General features: G+C 35.2%; 1 protein-coding gene across 50 annotated transcripts in view; it reads right to left on the minus strand.

The window, feature by feature from the left end:
- The window catches only part of LOC106878372 (rho GTPase-activating protein 190), a 342,913-nt gene that overhangs the window by 292,918 nt on the left and 24,645 nt on the right, over positions 1–25,350 (minus strand). The gene's annotated exons all lie outside the window — the stretch shown is intronic.

Consider the following 25,350-nt stretch of genomic DNA (forward strand, 5'->3'; position numbering starts at 1 on the left):
TAATCATGTCTCTGTGTGTGCCTATGTGATAGTGTAACTTCATCCTATTCTGTCTAAGCTTTTTCTTTTTACCTTATTTTTACAACTAATAGTCTTTTCTAAAGCTGAACTTAATCCTTCAGTTGTAGAGTTAACAACTAGTTTACTAGAACATAAAAATGAAAATATATTTTAGAAAATATTCCATATACTTTAATAAAAAGGTTTGCAAACTGAAATTGCAAATTTCAAGGAATATTACATGTAAAAAAAATCAACATTGCAAAATCAAAATTAGAGCCTTATGTTAAAACTCTAAATTGCTCAAATTCAAAATAAATATTCTAATAATTGAACCAATCCAAATTGGGTAAAATATTTAAAATTATAATAACGTGAAATTTTTTAATGCATTCTTAATTATTGTTTATGAATATCTCAAATTTATAAGTTTGCAAATGCTCTGTAATTTTCATGTTAGTGACATCACTATTAAGTTTCTTTGGGTGGTGGACCTAATGAGTTTGCCTGGTTTAATACCTCCATTTTACTCCTAGGCACCTTCAATCAAGTCCACACTGTTACGAGCATCTGGATTAAGCCTCAGGCCTGAGAATAACAGGATATCTTAATATCTTCATATGTCACTTTCTACTACAACTACTACTTGTTAGCAGATGCAGATAGTGATGGTTTAACCCTTCACCAGGTTACCTACTCAGCAGGTGCATAATTATATATCCTCTCCTTTTCAGTTTGTAACTGGTGAACCAGCAAGTACAGGATTTCAAAAGGCCTACCTGCAACTGTTACATCCACCTCATCTACTTCTAGGGCTAAAAATTGTGGTCAGTAGTGACTTAAGAGTTAGTTTCTCTTTTTTCCACCCCATCACAAAAACTATATCTTATATATAGTGTGAGGACCAAGAGAAAGTCTGTCTGCTACAACCAATCCCTCTTCAGGAAACAGAAATTATAGAAGCAAAAAGTGGAATTACTCAACTGGTACACAACATTTGCAATCATAAGGCCACTATTGTTTTTGAAGGTGTGGAAGGCAAAACTAGATAATTTATGATAATTCTGAAAAATTTTGCCTCGTATATAAATATACAAATTAGTAAAACATATTTCACTTATGCTAGAGTAGTAGTAAAAAGAATGTAAAATAATAAGTAAAATAAAAGCAAACTATTGATTTAATTTGGTAAAATGTAACAGGTTCATTTAATTTTAGTAGCTATAATAGAACAAAATATGTTGAATGCTTTTATTTTCCAAACCTCAAATGGCTCTTAAGTGCCAGTGTTTGGTGCTGGTTTCATGATTTAGAACACAAATTTATTGCAAGTCCCATTAGCAGATGAGCTGATACTCATTCCAACAATTAAGTGAACTGTGTCAATGAGGAATTTAAGGTTATTCTGCTCAAATTCACAACAAAGCATCTTTAATGAATTTAAACTTAACAGCTATATGCTGAAAAGCATATACCCAATCACCCATTTTACCATTACAACCATGAAAACAAGTACATACAAAGATGAACATTAAAATTATCAGTGTAAACAGATCACACTATTCACAGCTTACAATGAGTCATATAGAGATTTGGACTGTAATTCCAACTGGTCTATATTCGTTAAAAGAAATCAATATATGCTGACTCCAACAATTCAAGCTTCTTTATTGAATAACAAAAAAAAATTAAAGCAAAAATGAATTTGAGATTATTGGTATTTAATTCTAAACCTTTTTGTATTTAAGCCCACAAGCTCCCACATTCAAAAGGATTAAGGGACACTAAATGGACACACTTAGATTATACTTCATTAGTAGATTATCAAATCTAGAAGGACATTAGATTATAAACCTGATTATCAAAAGAGCTAAGACTTTGTGATCAAAATTACAGTTGAGTATGATTTTAAAGTTATAATAAATAGATGGGGGTGGGGGAAAATCAGTTTACATAAATGCTCACATTGAAGCTGATTGTAAATAATGAAATAAAAAAATTACTATTAATGGAAGTTCTGATTAAACAATCATTAAAAAAAAACATAAAAAGAATTTTAATTTCCAGACAGATGTAACATGAAACTAAGAGCCATACACTTTTATATTAATATCAAAACATAGGAACAAGAAACAGTCAAACTAAATGTCTTACATAATTGTTTAATGTTATCTCTAGATTCCAAGTTCAAATTTGCTCTAAGCAAATAAATAAAAGTCCATAAATACTTGTAATAGGAATTCAATATTTTTTAAAAGATTTTTTCAAATGCATACTACCTTCTCTTTACAAATGGAAAAAAAAAAACCTACTGCTTTAATATAAACTTGATTTTATATTAATTTTTTTAAAATAATAATTTTTTTATCAGGAAAAAAATTGGAAAGGAATATTTCTACATTGTATGCTATAAGTAACTTTCCTTGTAGATTATTCAGAACTAAGAAAATTTTTACAATTTTTTTTTCTTTACAATAGATTTCATCTAACTTAAACAATCATGGCAAATAGAAAATATTACTTATAAGAGATAGTAAATACATATGTTGGTTATACTTTTTATGCAATATGAAGCTATTCAGATACATACGAATTAAAAAATTAACCAAAGCAATACTCGTCATATTTCTTTTCATTTCAAAACTAATATATGTACAATAGAATTAAACATATGGTAAAATACAATTCATGTAGTGATTAAATAATATTTTATTCAACTCTTCTACCCACCAAACCATATACTAACATGATTAAGTTTCTCACTGCTGCTTAGTGAAAATTTTGGTAGTTCGGGTGCAGGACAGCAAGGCACCCTAATCTCAAACAGGAGTACGAAAGTGTTCAGCCAAAAGTTTTGACTAAAAAGACAGCAGTAATTATTTCATGATGATTTTCACAAGCTGCTAGTCTAACTCCAAATCATCTGGCATCTACCCATTGACAGATCAGACAGGTTGACAAAAGGTATAAATTCTAATAGACATAGATACAAATCCACACCATTGTTACAAAGAATGAGCTGCAACAAAGATATAATTCACTATTATCAACATCATCATATTCACTGTTGAAGTTGGTATTCAGAAACAACTCTTATAAAATTACCATAAAATGAAGGCAATAATACTTTGACATATAAAAGCTAAATGAATAGCAATGTTTTAATGATTGCAATAGATTATATAAAAGTATCATTTGTGATTACTTTTCTGTAATCTCGCCTTTCATTTTGAATGGAAACAATTATTTGTTTCGATAACATGTTTGTCACTGTAGATATCATAGCATGGCAGATTACCTAGCTACATACAGATTATAGGGAAGGGAACAAAAAAAAAAAAGGAAAAAAAAAAGGAAAGATGATGTAAAGGTCAGATGAGAGCATAAGAAAATGGGTATTTTTCTCTCACACTATTTAGCAGAACTGTTTTTCTTCCTCTGTTTTACTGGGTTTCACAAGCTCAATTACCGCTAAACTGAAAAATCAAATGTCAGAGTTAGGCTTCTGCTTACAGGAACCATAAACTGCCAACAACTCTGGGTCAGCTTCATATTCTAATCATGACGAAGACAAATATTGATTTTTTTTTGTTTATGTGGATTCAACATTCATCATTATAGCTATGTTGCAAGTTGCTGCATTTTCATCTCAGCCATTTAGCTACTTCTACCATCTTTCTTCAAACACATATACAAGCCAGTTTACATCAAATACTGTAACACTCCAGGAAAGATGAAAATACACTGCAAACCACAGCCTATCAGTCATATCCAACTGTTGCAGCTGTTTTTGTTGAAGCTAGTCTATCAATGTCAAATAAGCTTTGAACCACATACACCAAACAGAAATTTACATGCACACTCACACACATTATATGTAATTATTTCATTGTAACAAACTTGAGCCAATAAATAACTAACCATCATTAAATATTGATACTGAACAAAATAACTTTAGGAAACAATAAACAAAAGATCATATGTAAATTATTGGAAAAGATGTATTGACAGAAAGATCGATTATGTAATAAATTGTAAACACAAGCACAGATATATAATACATACATGTGTGTGCAAGTGCATAAGTTTGTGTATGTATATACACACGCACACACAAGTACACACATGTAAATGTGTGTGTGTGCGCGCTGATGATACAGAAGTATCACAAGCAGTCAAGGATCCTCAAGATAACTGAAAATGACAGAAAGGCTCGAACGCAGTATACAAGTGGGCTGAAGAAAACAATATGCAGCTCAAATCCAAGAAATCTCAAGTACTCTGCCGGTGACCCACAAAAAGATTGTAATCAGAATACACAGAATCAGCAGAATATTGCAATATCAGAATCAAAGTTAGTGCATGACCGGGTAACCTACATGAGTAATGATGCATCAATCTGTGCGCATTCTGAGATGGTGACTATGTGCAGATGACTGACTGGTACATTCTGAGAACATTCAGAATACGGAAAAAGGAAACCATATGAACCTACATCATTGAAAGAAACACAAAGGGCAGTTTTCTCCAACTCACTACTTCACCAGCACCGATACCAGAGAGAGGGTCAGGAAATGAATTTCAAAATAAACAAGCATTAATGCTGATCATAATTCCCCAGCATGGCCATAACCACTAGCTGAAATCAATAAAAGAATACATATATATATATATATAAATAAATAATATGCACAAGCATGGCTGTATTGTTAAGAAGCTTGTTTCCCAGTTCAGTCATACAGTGTGGTACCACCTTAGGTTAGTGTCTTCTGCTATAACCCTGGACCAACCAAAGCATTGTGAAAGTAGATGGAAATTAAAGGAAACCCAATGTGTATATGTGTGTGCATGTCTTGGAGTGTATGGGCATGTGAATGTGTATCTCCTGGTCTTGAGACTTACTGTCATGTAAGTGAAGTCACTCATTTTCAATCTTCCCTGTAAAAAATGTCTGGCTAACAAAATGACTATAGAAAAATTTGCATTTAGTTTACATGAAGAGTAATTTGTCCAATACCTTAAAAGAGAGGAAATTATTCAACAAAAATTAACCAAATGAAAATTTACAAATACAAGCTAAAAAGTGATACTTTATATATTCAGCCTGAAAACTATTTGCTTCAAGATAAATCTAACACCTACAATACACATGATGATTACAGCAAGAAGAGCAATCTCAAGTATTCAATAAGCTATCTTGGTACAAAAGGTACACTCAAATTAAGATAACAAGGGAAGTAACAAACTTGAATAAACAAAAATAAATTTTTAAAAATCACTTTGAATATTAACCTTTAGTACACTGTAGGTGCATCATGTTATCGTATGAATTTTCTCCCCTGTAGTAACAGAGTAGTCGCAGGGGAAACAATTCTAGAGAAAATACAGTGTGCTAAAGGTTGAAAATAAAATGTAATGAGTAGCATTTTCACGCAGAAAATAAAAAAAATTCAAATCAACAAAGCTGATGGCTGAATCAATTGCATAAAAAAATGAACTTAATCTGTGTCTTCAATAGCACCACTGCAATTTAGTAGTTCTCAATCTGTAAATAAACAACCCAACATAATCAAACTGTCCATAGCTACAGACATAATCAAACTACAAGCTTTACAAATCGTGCTTGTGATTCATTACAAGGTTTTCTGTTTCTGATTTCCTTATTATTGTATACAAATAATTTACTTATCAGTTTGACATTTGTGAGTGGGTATATAGCCACTGTAATATAGGAAAAACTGAAGAGTATAAAGAATTGAAAGAGCTTACAATTAATAAAAAAGCTTTGTTAGAATACGAAAGTAGATGGTCAAAGATAATGAACAATGTGTAAGGTAGCAAATAATAGATTACAAAAAAATAATGTATGTGTGTTCGAATTACACACACACATAAAAGCATTAACTCATAGCTAAAGTACCTTATAATAGAATGACTGAGCTGAGAGAGAGGGAGAGAGAGAGAGAGAGAGAGAGAGAGAGAGAGAGAGAGATCAGCAACTGTGTATCGCTTAAAAAAATATGTAGTATTTGCAAGTGAAGAGAGCTTTCGTTACTAGCTTGTGGTTGTCTTATACTGAGGATGGATAACATCCAGAAACTTAGGGCTGTGAGTCTCATATAAGGCTAGTGATGGGAGTGATGAGCTCCCTTGCAAATGCTAAACAGGTACAAACTGTGGCGATAGCCAGCTAGAAAAGATATTTTCCTGGGGCTAAAACAACAGTAACATCATCCTTTATAGGATTGCTACATTCTGTTGTCATATAAACACTACTATATATATATATATATATATATATATATATATATATATATATTTATACACACACACACACAGGTTTCAAATTTTAGTGCAAAGCCAGCAGTTTCGAGGGTCGGGGTAAGTCGATTACATCAACCTCAGTGTTCAACTGGTAGTTATTTTATTGATCCTGAAAGGATAAAAGGCAGAGTCAAACCTAGCAGCCAAACATATTCGGAAGAAATAGCACTAAGCACTTTTTTCGGTGTAATAATTCTGCCAGCTCACTGCCCCACATGCACGCATGCGTGTGTGTGTGTGTGTGTGTGTGTGTGTGTGTGTGTGTATGTGTGTGTGTGTGTGTGTGTGTGTGTGTGTGTGTGTGTGTGTTAAATAAAATGAACAAGTATGTGTTAAATATACATGTTCATACAAGATCCACTTTAGACTCCTCACTTGTATTATTATCAAACCGAGAGTTTAACTATGGTCCTTCCATAGCACATAACATTACCTGCCACCTTAAGTCTTCTGGCTGCCAATATCTCTTATATATAAGGTGAATTTGAAGTCTTATAGCTGTTTCTGGATATCCCAAGTGATAGGCTAGCATGTCCATACACTGGGTATTTCTTCATCAGAGACAAGGTATGTATGAAAGTTCTAGACAGCGAAATTCAGAGTTTATAAGGAATAAAATAGCAGATATAAGAATAAAGAGTAAAAGTAGATAGGAGTATACAGGCAAGAGAAAAAAGTTCACAGCCTGTTTTTTTTTTTTTTTCCAGAGGATACGAGCTGGGAAAATATATATATATATATATATATATATATATATATATATATATATATATATATATATAAGAGGCATATTAAACAGCATTGAATGATATATAAGCATATACATTCATACTTAGTTTGTCTGTGTACACTCAAACATGGGAAGACATTCAGTAGAAATTGTCTCAAGAGAAAGTTATAAACAATATGTGAAAAATCACACCATTGGTCTATGACTGACATCATCAGACCATGGGGCAACACTCCGTGCTGCTTAGTGCACCTCTAATTAATTAGTTCCAGCTTGGCAAAGCTTTGCACACATCAGCAAATATACATAGCATTTGCTGTTCTAATATAAGAACAACCTATTCTTAGAGGCTCTGAAAGGACAACTTGGCATCAGTAGTTGACAAATGTACTATGACAAAGGAGTTACATGGTCTGGTGATGTCATTTATAACCTAATGGTATGTTTTTTTTACACATTGTTTATAAAGAGAATTTTTCTCTAGACAATTTTTGCAGCATGTCTTACCATATCCAAATGTACTCAGATGTGTTCAGTATGGTGTGTGTGTGTGTGTGTGTGTGTGTGTGTGTGTGTGTGTGTGTGTGTGTACACTGTATATGTATATTGATACACCTGTTGATCACCAAGTCAGTAGATGGGGCAGGCGAGATGTGAAAATGCCAAAGGCTGCACACATATGATCATCAGCTGTACGCATGTCTTTATCATGTGCAGTCTGAAAATGTTCTCATTACACTATGTATGCATGCATACACACATTATGAGAACGTTCTCAGACTGCATATGTGATTATACTCATGTATGCATGAATGTATGCACCCATGTGATACATCCCACAGTGGTACATGTGCACAGACATACCCATGTAAATGTCCTTGTAACATCAATTCCACAGTGTCAACAGAATTGTTTGTTTCAATATATGTTGTTACAGACAATTGAGTTTTCTTGATAAAGAATAAGGATTCAAATATATTTTACAGAATAGTTTTACATAATGTCAAGAATACTCAAGCCAACAAGAAAGCTTCTATAACATCTTAACAAATTAGAGTAAAACATTGAATAATGTAGTTCTAGATACATAAAATCTGAAAGGTGGGATGGGTTAACTTTGGTATTAGTTTTGTTTGATCAGGGATGACCTACTGGATAAACAAAAAAAAAAAGAAGAAAAAGCATTGAAATTATAAAATTTACATTACACCAATTCCTTAGGTACAAAGGAACTAATAGTGAAGAGAAAAAACATTAGCTGGTGAGAAGCAGCAAAAGTGAACTGAATTCACTCCAAGTAGGAAGCAAAATCTATTGTGCTGGCCTAAACATTTTGCAATGCAGCAAATATATCTTTAACAACAGCTTAAAAAGATCAATTGCTAAAATTATTAAAAAACAAAAAATCCAGCTAAATGACTGATTCTTCATAAAAAGCAATTTGCTTTAACTATGTTATAAAAGATTTGGGGAGGGGCATGCATGTAACAATTTTCGGTCTTAAAATTACCAGTATAACAGTAGATAATTATTGTTCTGGAAGAATTTTACTGTCAACAAAACAAGATTTTAAAGAATTAATCTTTAAAAAGAAAGTAGAGTTGATACAAAGACTTTGCTATCAGAGTAGAAAGTCTTTAACAGTCTAAGTGTTAACCACTTTTGGAATGATTCACACTGTTATTACCTTCTATCCAGAATTATAACTGAGATATAAGAAAAAATATTTCAAAGACCTCATAAGGATTCAAAGATCTCATCTTATTAAGGAAACTGGATGATTTGGTATGCATTCCTAATAGCTAGGTGAATTGAGGAACATAATAATAAATATTCAACAAATGCCTGCCAAGCCTGAATTTGACACTATCAAGATGGTAAACCAATACATTGTGTTCTTGATTTTTAACTTTACCATATTTAATCCTAACCAGAGATAGGAATTAACAGAATAACTGAGAAGAGCAAGAAATATATATATACATATATACATACGAAATAGAAGATATCTAAACATTATACATCCGACAAATACAGTTGTATGCAGTTTTGGAGTAAAAAGATGAAATATTAGATGAGATAATTTTCTAATAATATCCAATATAAAAAGGGGAAAATATAATCAATAAAAAGCAATGCTTAAAAGCCATCAAAAGAAACTAAGTAGTTATTTTAATAACCCAAAACAATAATTAGAAACATGAAACTTGGAATTTGCAATGCAGAATTACATCTTAGAAAAGCAATCATTGAAGTGTACATTTTTCTACAAAATACCACAGTTTCCTAAAATCAAATAGAAAAAAGAGTTACTACTATGACCAAATATTGAGTTCTTTTAGGCATGTGAATTACTTTCTGTACTTCAACTCTTGTTCAGGAGATCAGAGAAACTGGTGTACTGAATAATACCATATCAGTGAAATAACAAAATATAATAAAATATGTATGTACAGATTCCAACAGCATAAAGTGCAACTTTTGTCCTAATAAAATATCTTCATCAGAAACTCAAATTACAAGTTTTTTAATCACTTAATATTTATATGAATTGCAAACGTAAGTCAATATTTATGAAGATTTTTCGGGTAAGGTTGAAATCTTATGATCCAGGGCATTTTCCATGAATGTTGAGAATAAATTTTAGTGAGGTGCTATTGCAGAACACTCATTTGTAACCAGTTGTAACTCATTGGCCTGCAAAATTTAAAACTGTTAGAGCAGTGGCTGAGCTTAAACTTTTAGCCCTGCATTCAGGGTTGAAAGCTTTTGTTAACAGTTATTTCTTTAAGTACACATAACATCCTGTTTGTATCAGTTGATCTTCTTACCCTCATTAAAGTGTTAGTGTCCTATAAAAAAATAGTATTCCAATAATTCTTGTAAATGTCTAAATTGAGAGAGATATCCATCCAATACTAGAAATTGTAAATAAACAAATAAAAAACTATCTCTTGAGATGGGATTGAATCAGTGAAAATTTTGTTGAATATATAAGCTGGAGTATGTAAAAGTTTTGTGAATAGCAACTCATTTCTTAGCTTTAGTTTTTTTCACTGGAAGACATGTAAATGGTGTATACATTTTAATTATAAAATGTATTTTTATTATACCATTTTAATTACAGCAATTATTATTTTGTAAAAAACATTGGTAGGTTTATTGTCATATGGGAAGATAAAAAGTCAGGTTGCCCTGAGGTGAGTGAAGTCTGATGATTGAAGTACTTAAAATATTATCAGTTCTAGTATTCTTCCTCAGTCACCTTATCTGCTCTCATTTCACCTCGCTTCATAAAATATTAACCTCATTATCTTACTTTCTATGGGTATGATCTATTGTACAAATTGTTTTCTCTTAGCAATTATTTTTGTTTGATAGAGAAAAAATAAGGAATGATGTGGCTTGTGAAACTTATTGAAAAATATCATTGATTAGAACCAGGACAAATTCAGAGATGAAAACGTGCTTGGTTAAAAATACAGGACATTGCATGTATATTATCTACTTGTTTCTAAGGTGGTGAGCTGGCTGAAATGTTAGCATGCCAGGTGAAATGCTTAGCAGTATTTTGTCTGTCTTCATGTTCTGAGTTCAAATTTTGCTGAGTTCAAATTGCCTTTCATCTTTACCTGTTTCTAAGCAATGTACCAGACATGGCGAGACATGTTTTTCATAATAGTGATGCTTGTTTACAATCATCACATGATATCAAGACAGGGGTATCCCCCACTCCACGCGACAGGCTTCTTTTAGTTTCTGGTCTACTCACAAGGCTATATATATATATATATATATATATATATATATATATATATATCTGCTGGGGAGCGCATCAGAAGGGATAATATATGAAAAATAGGAATGTCTGAACAATAGCTAAGTCATTCCTATTTTTCATATATTATCCCTGCTGATGTGCTCCCCATCCACCACCCCACTTCGTTCTCTCTAACTATACATTTATGTCTTGAATTCATGATTATTTATGTATTTTTTCTCTATCTCACGCGATCTATCGTCTTCGCATCTACTTGCTGAAGTTTTTGCTCCTTAGCCCAAACCTGACTGAAATTTGTCTCTAACTCCCTTTAAAAATTACGATTTTTAACTCTCATTTCTGTTACCGATTTAAACATTTAATCTCACGTTTAAACACTGCTGTGTTTCTTTCAACTTTTTTCTAAAAACCTAACGAATTTGACCAGCATGATGTACTGCTGCCGGTTCTCCCTCTCCCTCCCTATTGTATTCTATCTCTCTCTGAATCACCACTTCTTCCACCATTTCCTCTTCGACTCGCGCACGAACCCAAACATATAACCAGCTCGCTTTCCAACTCCACCACCATTTCGTATTGGAATCTCTATGCTAATAGAACCCACGACGAAGCTCACCAAGACATGAACAATAGCTAAGTCATTCCTATTTTTCATATATTATCCCTTCTGATGCGCTCCCCATCCACCACCCCACTTCGTTCTCTCTAACTATACATTTATGTCTTGAATTCATGATTATTTATGTATTTTTTTCTCTATCTCACGCGATCTATCGTCTTCGCATCTACTTGCTGAAGTTTTTGCTCCTTAGCCCAAACCTGACTGAAATTTGTCTCTAACTCCCTTTAAAAATTATGATTTTTAACTCTCATTTCTGTTACCGATTTAAACATTTAATCTCGCGTTTAAACACTGCTGTGTTTCTTTCAACTTTTTTCTAAAAACCTAACGAATTTGACCAGCATGATGTACTGCTGCCGGTTCTCCCTCTCCCTCCCTATTGTATTCTATCTCTCTCTGAATCACCACTTCTTCAACCATTTCCTCTTCGACTTGCGCGCGAACCCAAACATATAACCAGCTTGTTTTCCAACTCCACCACCATTTCGTATTGGAATCTCTATGTTAATAGAACCCTCGACGAAGCTCCATTAGCCCGCGGTACGCCCGCCCTCCCACCCCCTCCACCAGTACCGGAAGTCTTTTTAGATCATCTTCCGCGAACACTGCCTGTGACCTTATACCCCACCCTCTTATCAACCTTATAGCGCATAAAGATTGGGTAGTATATGAAGGTTGTAGGTATTGTTTTTGTTTATGAACTCTGCCAAATGCAAGTTTTCTTTTCAGGTTCACGACACTGCTTACCCCCATCCCAGGGTCACACGGGCCCACTCCTCCCACACTGTCAGGATTGGCACTCTCAACGTCGGCACACTGAAAGGTAGGTCTGGTGAGATTGTTGAGATGCTTGAATGGCGACGCGTAGATCTGTGCTGCATCCAAGAAGTAAGATGGAGAGGAGGTTCTGCGAGGTTCCTCACAGGCAAAGAACACAGGTACAAGTTTTTCTGGGCAGGGAACACTGACGGAGTCGGGGGCGTAGGAATACTTCTAGCAGAGAAATGGGTTGATAAGGTAATCGAGGTAGTTAGAGTATGTGACAGAGTACTTAAGATTAGACTAGTGCTTCATCATAGGCTAGCTACTGTCATCTCAGCCTATGCCCCTCAACCGGGGCTCCCGGATGGGCTGAAAGACCAATTCTATGACACCCTCTTGCAAACTACCTCGTCGACAAGAGACAGAGACCTTCTCTTTGTAGCTGGTGACTTCAATGGTCATGTCGGACGTCGTGCTGGAGGCTTCCATGGCATACATGGAGGCTATGGCTTCGATTCCCGCAACGAGGAGGGAACCAGGCTGCTGGAGTTCTGTAATGCAACCGATCTTATGGTTTGCAATACCAACTTCAGGAAACTTGCCTGTCACCTAGTCACCTACCAATCTGGCAGACACTCTAGCCAAATCGACTACATCCTCGCCAGAACTAGAGAAAGAGGGAGGCTTATAAATGCCAAAACCCTCCCTGGCGAAGAATGTACACCCCAACACAGATTAGTAGTTAGCGACTTTGAGATCAAGGCAATATGGGTGCCCAGAAGTAGACCGGCCTGGGGGAGAAGGGTATGGAAACTTAAAGACCCTGCAAATGGACAGAGATTTAGAGACAAGTTACTTGAAGCATTTGACGAAATAGAAGGGGATATAGCATCATACAACGTGGAAGACAATTGGAGATTTCTGTGGGACAACCTGTTGAGAGCCACAGACCAGATCTGTGGCTGGTGTAAAGTCCCCTCTCGACCCAGAGTAACGTGGTGGTGGAACAAGGATGTAGACGGGGCTATTAGACAAAAGAAACAGGCTTGGAAGGACTGGAAGAACGGTGGTAGCAGGGAATTGTACCAATCTGCCAGAAGGGAAGCTAGGCGACAGGTTTATTTAGCCAGAGGGGAAGCAGATAAGAAAAGATTTGCCAATGTCCTGCGCCGTGAGGACCAAAGACTCGAGGTATTTCGTGTTGCAAGACAGTGTAGGAGAGAGAATAGTGATGTTGTAGGAGAGAAATGTGTTCGCATGGATGATGGTACGCTTGCACTAAATGAGGCTGCAAAGAAAGAGGTCTGGAGATGCCACTACGATAGATTGCTTAATAAAGAGAATGAATGGGAGAAAGAGAGCCTGCCGTATGTCGACCCAATAGAGGAACCAGCTATCCGAGTTGACAGTACCAGGGTAGATAAAGCAATTAAGAGTATGAAGACAGGGAAAGCCCCCGGCCCATCAGGAATCACTGCAGAGATGCTCAAAATATCTGGCAGTGTTGGCTACAGCCTAGTCACCCGTATTACGAACCAGGTGATACATGAAGGAGTCATACCCAATGACTGGTGTAGCAGCACCATAGTAAACTGCTACAAAGGTAAAGGTGATGCTTTAGATACTATTACAGAGGCATCAAGCTGTTAGATCAGGTTATGAAAGTTACGGAGAGGGTCATAGCTCAACTAATTAGGGAGAAAATCAATTTAGATGAGATGCAGTTTGGGTTCGTGCCAGGTAAAAGCACCACTGATGCCATATTTCTAGTGAGACAGCTGCAGGAGAAATATCTAGCCAAGGATAAACCTCTGTGCCTGGCCTTCGTTGACATGGAGAAAGCCTTTGACAGGGTCCCCCGATCCCTTATCTGGTGGTCAATGAGGAAACTAGGGATAGAAGAATGGTTAGTGAGAGCTGTGCGAGCCATGTACAGAGATGCTGTCAGTAAGGTGAAGGTTGGAAATGAGTACAGTAATGAATTCCGGGTAGAGGTAGGGGTCCACCAAGGTTCCGTCCTCAGCCCCCTCCTATTTATCATAGTCCTCCAGGCGATCACAGAGGAATTCAAGACAGGTTGCCCCTGGGAGCTCCTCTATGCTGATGACCTTGCACTAATTGCACAGTCACTATCAGAACTAGAGGAGAAGTTTAAGGTGTGGAAGCAAGGACTAGAATCGAAGGGCCTTAGAGTCAACCTAGCAAAAACCAAAATCCTAATAAGTAGGAAGATAGATAAAACACAAACCCCTTCAGGTAGATGGCCCTGCTCAGTATGCAGTAAAGGAGTAGGTAGTAACTCTATAAGATGTACCCGGTGCAAGCTATGGACACATAAGAGGTGCAGCAATATCAAAGGCAGATTAACTACAAAGTTAGTTTTTGTATGTGGCAGATGTTCAGGTGCAATAAACACTGTAAACAAACAGGAAACAACTTCTATCTCATTCCAGGGAGAAAAACTAGAGGTAGTTGATAGCTTCCGCTATCTGGGTGACCAAGTTAGTAGTGGGGGTGGGTGCGCTGAAAGTGTAACTGCTAGAATAAGAATAGCCTGGGCCAAGTTTAGAGAGCTCTTACCTCTGCTGGTGACAAAGGGACTCTCACTCAGGGTAAAAGGCAGACTGTATGACGCATGTGTACGAACAGCCATGCTACATGGCAGTGAAACATGGGCCGTGACTGCTGAGGACATACGTAAGCTCACAAAGAATGAAGCCAGTATGCTCCGATGGATGTGTAATGTCAGTGTGCATACTCGACAGAATGTAAGTACCTTCAGAGAAGAGGTAGGCCCAGGAAGACCTGGGCTGAGGTGGTGAGGCAAGACCTTCGAACATTGGGCCTCACCGAGGCGATGACTACTGACCGAGACCTTTGGAAATGTGCTGTGCGTGAGAAGACCCGGCAAGCCAAGTGAGATCGTTGCCAGTGCCCCTGGACTGGCCCTTGTGCGGGTGGCACATAAGATGTACCATCCTGAGCGTGACCGTTGCCAGTACCGCAGGGTTTTCGAGCGAGATCGTTGCCAGTGCCCCTGGACTGGCTCTTGTGCAGGTGGCACATAAAAGACACCATTTCGAGCGTGGCCGTTTTCGTGCTGGTGACACGTAAAAGCACCCACTACACTCTCTGAGTGGTTGGCGTTAGGAAGAGCATCCAGCTGTAGAAACTCTGCCAAATTAGATTGGAGCCTGGTGTTGCCATCCGGTTGCACCAGTCCTCAGTCAAATCGTCCAACCCATGCTAGCATGGAAAGCGGACGTTAAACGATGATGATGATGATTCTTGATTTATGCAATTTTTTCAATACATACTAAAAATGCATGTTCACACACACACACATATACACACAGTTTGTTCTGCTGAACACAATCTAAAGTTCAAACTTCATCACAGCTACAGTTATGCTCCTGACACATGTACACAATGTTGCAGTTTACTTGACTGATAAAAACTGGGTCCACTCCTACATCACAGTCGATTGAGTGGTCACAAAAGTGAAAAGAATTCTGTTATCAAAACAATTTATAAGAAAACAAAAAAAAAAAAAAATGTTAAAAATTTTTTAATTTTTATTCTACTAATGCAGGTCTGAAAACAGATGCAAATTCATAAAGTAAGTAGTCATGAATATAAGTATTCCTGTAAGCATAATGAGATACTGAAAGATTAAAAAAAAAAAGACTTCTTTCCATATGAGATAGTAATTGAAAGAGTCATATTTTATTTGGGTCAGTTAAAAAAAAAAAAAAAAAAAAATCAAATCCATTTCCATAAAAAATATCTAGATTAATTTTGAAGACCCTGGTTTAGTCCATGCACCCAAATTCCACTGCATAAACTTTACTAATGAGTTCCAGAAGAGAGCACAAAAATAACATCTGACACTATCTTGGCTGGGGTGTGTGTAAAATTGTGCTTTACCCAACTGCATGTGTGTACAAACATAGCCAAAATTCATAAGCATAGAGAAAATTTGGTTATCTGGGTTATTCTAGGTTGTCTGCTATGTTCACTTCAAAATGTTTCCAACAAGCACATGTCACCATTATCAATACACTTTTATAAACATCATACATACAGTTACAATACTTCAGTATACTCTTATCCTCATCGTTTAATGCCCGCTTTCCATGCTGGCATGAGTTGGACGGTTTGACTGAGGATTGGCAAGCTGGGAGGCTGCACCAGACTCACTCTGATCTGGCAGATGTTTCTACAGCTGGATGCCCTTCCTAATGCCACCCACCCTGAGAATGTAGTGGGTGCTTTTTATGTTCCACCGGTATGGAAGTCAGTCAGGCAGCACCGGCATCGGTCATGCTCGAATGATGCGCTCTACATGCCACTGGCAAGGGTGCCAGTTAGGTGGCACTGGCAGGCCATACTGAAATGGTGCTTTTTACATGCCACCAGCACAGGAGCCAATTAGGTGGCACTGGTATCGACCATACTCGAATGTTGTTTTTTTACATGCCACTGGCAGAGATGCCAGTCAGGCAGCTATCGTGTATGCACACTGGCATTACACATCCACCGGAGCATACTAGCTTCATTTCTTTAAAGTCTACGCATGTTCTCAGCAATCGCAGCCCATGTTTCACTGCCACAGGCATCATACAGTCTACCTTTCACTCTGACAGAGAGGCCCTTTGTTACCAGCAGAGGTAGGAGCTCTCTGAACTTTGCCCAGGCTATTCTTATCCTAGCAGCTATGCTCTCAGAGCATCACCACCCCCTACTGACTTGGTAACCCAGGTAATGGAAGCTATCAACCCAAATGCCAAAATTGCTAGCCATTTTCTTAAGCTACTTTGCATTCTCAAAATGTTTTCATACCTATAAATTATTCCCTTGTATCTATTGTCAACCTGTCTGCCATTACTAAGAATTTTAACTCATAAAATAAACTCTGCTAGTATCCCTATATCATCAAAGTATCCAAATGAATTTTCATGCCCCAACATACTCCTAAAATCTCATATTTTAGCTCTTTCACAGACTTCTTTACAACAATTTTCCAAGCCGTGAATCTAAAAGTAAATATTTACTTTTAATGTGTCTGCAAGCCTTCAGGGAATTTGGTGAAAAGAACATTAAGAAGCACATTTTCAACAAAATACTTTTATGTATATTTACAGTCAATAATATTTTCATTATTGTGTGTGTGAGTGTGTGTACACACACGAAAATGTAAAAATATAAAAATACAGATGGTACCTAAAGCAATACAAAACTTTAATTTAAAGCAATAACTATAGAACTAAATAGATATTAAAAAATATGCCCTAGTCAAGAAACGAAAATTTGAGTCACTCATCCATAACAATATATCAAAACTGATTCCAAACTGATGAGTATATATATTTGCAATTTAGTTAGTTGCTTTGTTGTGTGTGTGTTTTTTTTTTATACACACATGAGAATAACTGGTTCTGATGTCAGTTATGGTAGGTAAACTACACACAAATGACTACATGTGGTAAACTGATTAAATCAGTGAACAAAAATGAGGTAGTAAAACAAGACTATGAGACAAAGAGTGAAATCAATCTGGAATTGCATAACATCATGAGATTAATGTTATATCAAGCACATCATTTTATATGATATATAATATAAAGCACATCATTTTCATACAGACACACACACACACAATGATTTTTAAAAAAATTATTTTGGCTTATCAAAGGAAATATTGTATCCAAACATAGATCACTCATTTGGATAAAAACAAATGGAATTGGTTAGGTATGGAATACGCAAGACAAAATAAAACTGTTACAGGTAGAATGTGCATCATCCATGAGTTGAAAAATAAACTGAATAACTTTGGCTGACTTAATCCTATTTAAGAATTCTATGGTGCTATTGCAAAATAAAATACTTTGCAATTAATATTTTATAAATTCTTAATCATTTTATTTCAGTCTATGCAAAGTTATTGTCAAATGTAAGTAATCTAATAACCTTAATTTGTATTGCAATTTTCAAGATCACATGTATATAGTTGTTGCCATTTTTTATTCTTTATTTTTCATATAGCTTGGTAAGCAGAACAACAGTGCAAAATGATGATACCAACCCACCTGAGACTGCCCTGGCTCTGTGGTACAAACCTCTTGTTTTCAAGGGATCTGAATTAAAATCTTCCATCAGATCTTAAAAGTTAATTTATGATCCAAACACCAATTAATAATGACAAGGTTATTTTACTAAACTCTTCATTATTTTCAAAATTAATTGAAGTAAATACAGAGTATCTCAACAGAAATAGGGTAACAAAAAAGTTAAGACTATTGGTAAGGGGATGAGCATGAGAGAGTAATAGAAGAAATATGAACTTGTTACCAGTTCAAATATGCTTGGGGAATATTCCACTGTGTTTTGTCATGGAGAAAATTTCTCACTGTTGAGAAATGGGTGCAAATACACCAAATCAGCTCACAGTGCCACCTGACCAGACTGTGAGATGCATGCATTTCAGAGTAGTTATCTCTTCAGAAACCAGACAAAGCAGCACTGTGAGCCAACACAAGAGATCCTATCTCTCTTACGATACTCCAATCATCATTCAATGACTTGTAGGGCTACTCAGGGATGAACTACAGGGTAACAGCTCTAAGCAGTGATGTGTATGAATACAAACTTATTACCAGTTCAGATATGCTTGATACATATTCAAACATTCACTGTTTCATCATGGAGAATGCATGCATCCCTCAGTCTGGTCAAGCAAAGTTGTGAGCTGATTTGGTGTAATAACACCCATTTATCAACAGCGAGAAATTTTCTTCATGAATGGCTTTCTTACATGTTCGAGTATGCCCCAAGCATATTTGAACTGGTAACAAGTTCATATTTATACACATCACTGCTTAGCACTGTCACCCCATAGTTTATTTACGGTGAGCTGCCATATAATACTACCAATCATTGAATGATGATAGGAATATCATAAGAGAGATACAGTTGCTCATGTCAGTTTGCAGTGCTGCCTTATCCGTTATCTGAATCAAGTGTAGTTGTGAGCTGATTCAGTGAATTTACCACCCATTTGTCAAAAGCGAGAAATTTTCTCCATGACAAAACATAGCTATTGGTTTCCTTGCCTCAAGAATATTTGAACTGGTAACAAGTTCATATTTATACACATCACTGCTTAATGCTATCAACCAATAGAAAGTGATAGGAACAAGACAATGATAGAGAGAATAATGGAAGAGCGAGAAACTGAGAAACAGGTACATGACAAATGTTGGTAAAGAGATAGAATAGAAACTGCATGAGCAGTGTGAAGATGTGGTAGCAAGAAGAGAGGGTAATAGGAGTTGTTTAAGTGATGGAAGTTAATAACGAGTGGTAAAGAAGAGGTAATGTGTGTGTGTGTGTGTGTGTGAGAGAGAGAGAGAGGAGCAGGTAACATAAAGGTAGGTGGTGGTGGTAAGAATGATGCATGTTAATAATAAGTGATAAGGGAGAGAGAGTATCATAGGGAGAAAGAATGGTTAGCAACAAAGAAGGGTGTATGTTAAATACAGACAAATCCAATGCAATAGCATTCTTCTTTAGACATGTAGCATGGAGGGTGACATAGTGAGATTAGGAAGGTACATTGAAAGGAGAAAAAGCAAGAGATAGATGGAAAAGTGAACAAAATCAAAATAGAATGGTATATGAAGATCTAACAATTCTGCCAGCATGCCACCTTCTATGATGACTTAATAATAACATTATAGTCGAGAGAGACAAATGTAAATATTACACATCACAAACTTCCTTACCATCACTATAACTATCAGCTTATACCCATTTATTTTATGTTTGCATGAGATGAGAGAGATCATTTCCAGTACAGTCCTTTGACATCTCCTTTGCTTCATTCTTCCCCAGTTCATCCCATACCTTCCATGTCTCTTTCCTAACAGATTCCATCCACTTGGAGTTCTTGAAACATCTTTATACAATTCACATCCTCCATATGCATTACAGCCTCTATCAGCGTAGTTCTCTCTTGCACATTACAACTGATTCTGCCTATTTCCACTTTTTCTCTATCATTCATGTATACTAACATATATATCCAGTGATGCATGGTTGCCTCATTTCTTTTCAGCCTTTACAAATCCTATACATTCAAGAGCCATTTCTCTCCACAATATTACACTTCATACACAACATCATACAGTCTACTCTTCACCCTGACAAAGGAATCCTTTACTGCCTGAATTTTTTACACTCCATTCTTATTCTACAAGACTGACTACCAGATATTTTAAGAATATTGGTAATTGTTTCTGATGGTGCAGATGCATTCTCTATTTTAATATCCTTAATTGAACTTTTGACCACGTTACACACTTTCAATAGCTGGTCCATCTATTAAGTCTACTTCATGTCGGCCACACACTCCCATGGATTCTATTCATGACAACCCCCTCATAATAGCATTTCCACACCTCTTTCTTTTGACATCAGTGAGATCAAGTGCTCCACTATCATTCTGTACACGCTTCTCTCCAACAAGGTCTTGATTTTTTCTAGTGCACTGTCTTGTAATCTGGAAGGCATCACACTTCTGATCCCTATGTTGCAGAATGTATGCAAACCTCTTATTTCCAGCTTCTCTCCTTGCTAAGTATATTTGACATTTAGTTTCTTTCCTAGGCTCTTGATATTTTCTTTTTCTCCACCCTTTCTTTCTTTTCTTCTTCAAGTGGATCCATATACATATATAAGTTTGTACATATATAAGATGTACATATATAAGTTTGTGTCTTCTACGAACATACACATATATACACACATATTCCTGTGAACATACATATGTAAATATGATTTAAATGACAACATGGCTGATATTAATTTATAAAGAAAAAAGATGGGAAAAAAACATTAACGTACTATTTATGAAAATTGGGTTCATGATCTTTACAAATTAATACAATTATGAAGTAGTTTGAATGGCTTTTTTCTAAATATACAAGAAATTAATTAAACAGCTAATTTAACAAATAAAAAACATTACACCACAAAACGAGTGTTCCTTGCTCTTTTTAATGTTTTTAATGATAGAAAATATCCACAGTACATCAAATTATCAATTTTTTTTAATGAGCCCATTACATCTTGAAATAAAAACCAAAGGGTTATCTAGTTAACAAGGGACTTATTCTAAGGAATATTAAATTTATTGAATAGTACATATATTAAGCCCCTTAAGACACAAGTAAATATTTCCAATATTTTTTTTAATTTTAGAAATTAAAAACATCCGACATAAAACAGTGCATTTCTTTCTCTCTCTCTCTGACACACAAACACACACACTTTTGTCCTTTATTAGCCCAACTTCTAAAAGTTTTAGAGCTGTGATTTGTTTCAGAATAATTTGTTTACAATTATAAATGACAAAATTTTCCCATAAAATAAATACATACTGCAGACAAAAGCCAAAGACAGATTTTCTCAAGTCAACTTACTCGCTAAGAATAGAAGCCAAATCTTCCTCATGTTACACTCTCCAATCTTAAAAAATATAGACCTCACAGGTGTTGGTGCCATGTGAAATGCACTCAGTCCAGTCTGTAAAGTGGTTGGCATTAAAAAGGGCATCCAGTCATAAAAACCATGCCAAAACAGACAATGGAGCTTGGTGAAGTCCTCTGATTTGCCAATTCCTGTTAAGCCATCCAACCAATGCCAGCATGGAAAATTGACATTAAATGATGCTAGTGATGATGATAATATATAATGTAATTCTAGACACTCTCAAAAACAAGATAATCATGACCAAAATCCTTTTGAGATTAGGTTTGCTTGATCAGAACTGACCCAGGGCAAACAACAATGGCTGCAATTAAGAAGTTTTAAGCTTCTGCTATTATATTTGAGGAAGTTATTGTTTCAATGACTTAAGAAGCGGCTTTGAACTAAAACCATCAGATACTAGTTTATTGTGAGAAAATCAATTTCATATCAATCAATATAACCACAAATGTCTGTAATAAAACAATTACCAGTTTCTACATTTAAAAATTTGCTTTCTATTTGGGTAGTTATATTCAAGTTCTATACTATGAACAAGTTAGTCAAAAGAAGTAGAGTTTTATGTGCTACATTCAGGGACAATGTGCAGTTGCTGTAGTATGGTTTTGAACTCATGGTTATAAAAATTGCACATGTCATTTATCTATTGAAATATTTGCTTATTGGCATACATTTATCTTTTCAACAATATTTTACAAGTACTTTCCATTAACAAGTTGGAAAATAGAATATAAAAAGAAGGTTTAGGAACAAAAGTAATATATAACTAACAGAAGAAGCTACTATAAATAGCAATGGGGATAATAATGGTCAGTTTAGAATAAATCTGCCCAAAACCCAGTAGCACAGAAATATCAAGGTTCTCTTACTTGTTTCAGTCATTTGACTGCGGCCATGCTGGAGCACCGCCTTTAGCCGAATCAAATCGACTCCAGGACTTATTCTTTGTAAGCCTAGTACTTATTCTATCAGTCTCTTTTGCCAAACTGCTAAGTTACGGGGACCTAAACACACCAGCATCGGTTGACAAGAGAATGTTGGGGGGACAAACACAGACACACAAACATATACACACACACACACACACACACACATATATATATACACATATATACGATGGGCTTCTTTCAGTTTCCGTCTACCAAATCCACTCACAAGGCTTTGGTCGGCCCGAGACTATAGTAGAAGACACTTGCCCAAGGTGCCACGCAGTGGGACTGAACCCGAGACCATGTGGTTGGTAAGCAAGCTACTTACCACACAGCCACTCCTTGTAAATTTTAGAAAATTGCTGTTATTGCCAAAGCTGACATTGTGATAAAACCATTCCAATTTCCACTGAAGTAGTTGGGGTCTTATGGAGTACACTTATAAAATAGAAGTTAAAAGTAAAAGACACTTGTCAATAACTTATAATAAAAGATATAGGTATGGATATTAAACAACACTGAACATGTTATTTGTTAGTAAAGCTATAAAAAAAAATCCATCTGCTAAATCAATCATTAGGTATCATAAAGATCATTAGCAGACATCTTGAAACTTAATAGAAAATTTATAGACAGATTTACTCCACAATAAACTAGAGTACGAAAACATGTTTAAATTTTTTTTTTTTAGAAAAAAGGGAAGGGGATAAAGATTTTCTAGTCAGTAAACCATGAATTGCCATATCCCTGCAGAAAGTTGTTCTTGTGCTATTTTAAAGGGGAAAGAATTAGTAAAAAGAAGACAGCAAGAGAACTATAAGGCCAACTTAATATGTTCACATCTTATATATTAAGCTTAATAATTACAAAGATGATGATGCAATATATCTCTTAAATTCTAACCAGCAATAAGAAATGGTGTTAATATCAGAAGAATTTAATTGGAAAATTAACTAATGCTTTGTGAAGCAGGTATTTTAGCTCTGAACGCAGTTTCAAAATAAATCTAAAATATAGTTGTCTGAATGATTAGTAGTAATTTTCTTACAAAATAAATTGATCAAATACAAATAAGTTTAAAATAACAAATTACCAACTTATTTCTGTAAAACTGCTAAAACAGAAATTACAAGAATGAAAATATAAATACGGATATATGCAACAAGATACAATAAAATTGCTAACTGGATAAAGCATAAAGACTTCAGTGTCTTTTGCGAGTAGAATAAGATCTTTCATCATGTATAATATAGCACCAAACATAAAACCATCTTGCCAAAGATGTGATTACAATATCAGAACATAAAACAGCTTTGAACTAAATGTTGATGTTAAATTGCTTATAAAAACAGCAGCACTTAAAGCTATAAAGGTGAAAGAAAAAATAACTTCAATATAATTAGCTGTAAGTAAATACACATATAGAGATTCATGCACAGATACAAAGCAAACTAAAAACTAGTATCTTTAACCTCAGCATACATTGAAAATAATCTTCTAAATGACAGAATAATAACTGTTTTCATGAAGTATCTTTGGCAAATGATGCATTGAGATAAATAATAGAAAATGTCACAGCAGTTAAAAAAACATGTTAATCCATTTATAATGGATATTTTGTTAGGTAGTCATAAAATATGATATAACAAAGCAGCTGATGGAAACAACTGTTTATCTAGACTGTGTTTACAAGTATAATCTTACTGTAACATACAGAAAAACTGCTACAAATATATTAAATGCAGCAGACACTAAAATTCTTTAAAAAATTACAGGGATAGTCATTTTATTTGGAAGTCTCAATACACTACTTCCAACAGATTGCATCTTTCCTTGAGCAATGTCACAATTTGTGAAAAAATGTCAATGGAAAAAGCTTTGTCAGCTGAAGACTACTAACAGACAGAATAAGGTCTCAAAACCATGATTACAAACACACAAGCATACACATACTATTTAGTAATTGTCTACACTGAATTTGATCTATGTGACATTACTTTCATTAGCCATTGACTCAAGATCATGATTACATACATTGACTCAAGATCATGATTACATACATGCAAATACTTTAAACACTTTATGCTTGCAAATGCAACATTTATTTTACTTCATCACAAGTGTTAATTTGTGCTAATGAAACATTTAATCATATTACTTTAGCCCCTATCTCCTAATTTTATAAAATATAAAATTTATTTTACATTGTCTCTAAATTGATATTTAAGCAGTTATACTACAGAACATAACTCTCCCTTTGCAAAACATTATTCTTCCCTTGGTCATGTAGTCAAGGGAAACTTGTGCTAAACCAGATGATAGATATTTCATTCTTAGCCCATAGGAAGCTATGAATTTATCTCACTTTATTGAACAAGTAAAAAAAAAAAATCTTTTTAAACACAATTTTTGTTAAATTTGTTTTCGTCTGAGGAAGAGCGACAGTGTATAGACTAGCTTCAGGCCCTCTTTGATGAAGGGTACAAATAACTGAACTTGATGTGTCTGATTGAGCTAATTTATAAACTGCAGAAAAGTGACTTTTCAGCTGAATGGATTCCTACCTCTAATGTACAAATTCAGCTTCAGATAAATTGCAAAGAATCTAGAAGCAATCAAATCATTTATGGATGCCAAACTATTGTAAAAT

The sequence above is a fragment of the Octopus bimaculoides genome, chromosome 6 (assembly GCF_046866305.1).
Source record: "Octopus bimaculoides isolate indiv1 chromosome 6, ASM4686630v1, whole genome shotgun sequence".
Lineage (NCBI taxonomy): Eukaryota > Metazoa > Mollusca > Cephalopoda > Octopoda > Octopodidae > Octopus > Octopus bimaculoides.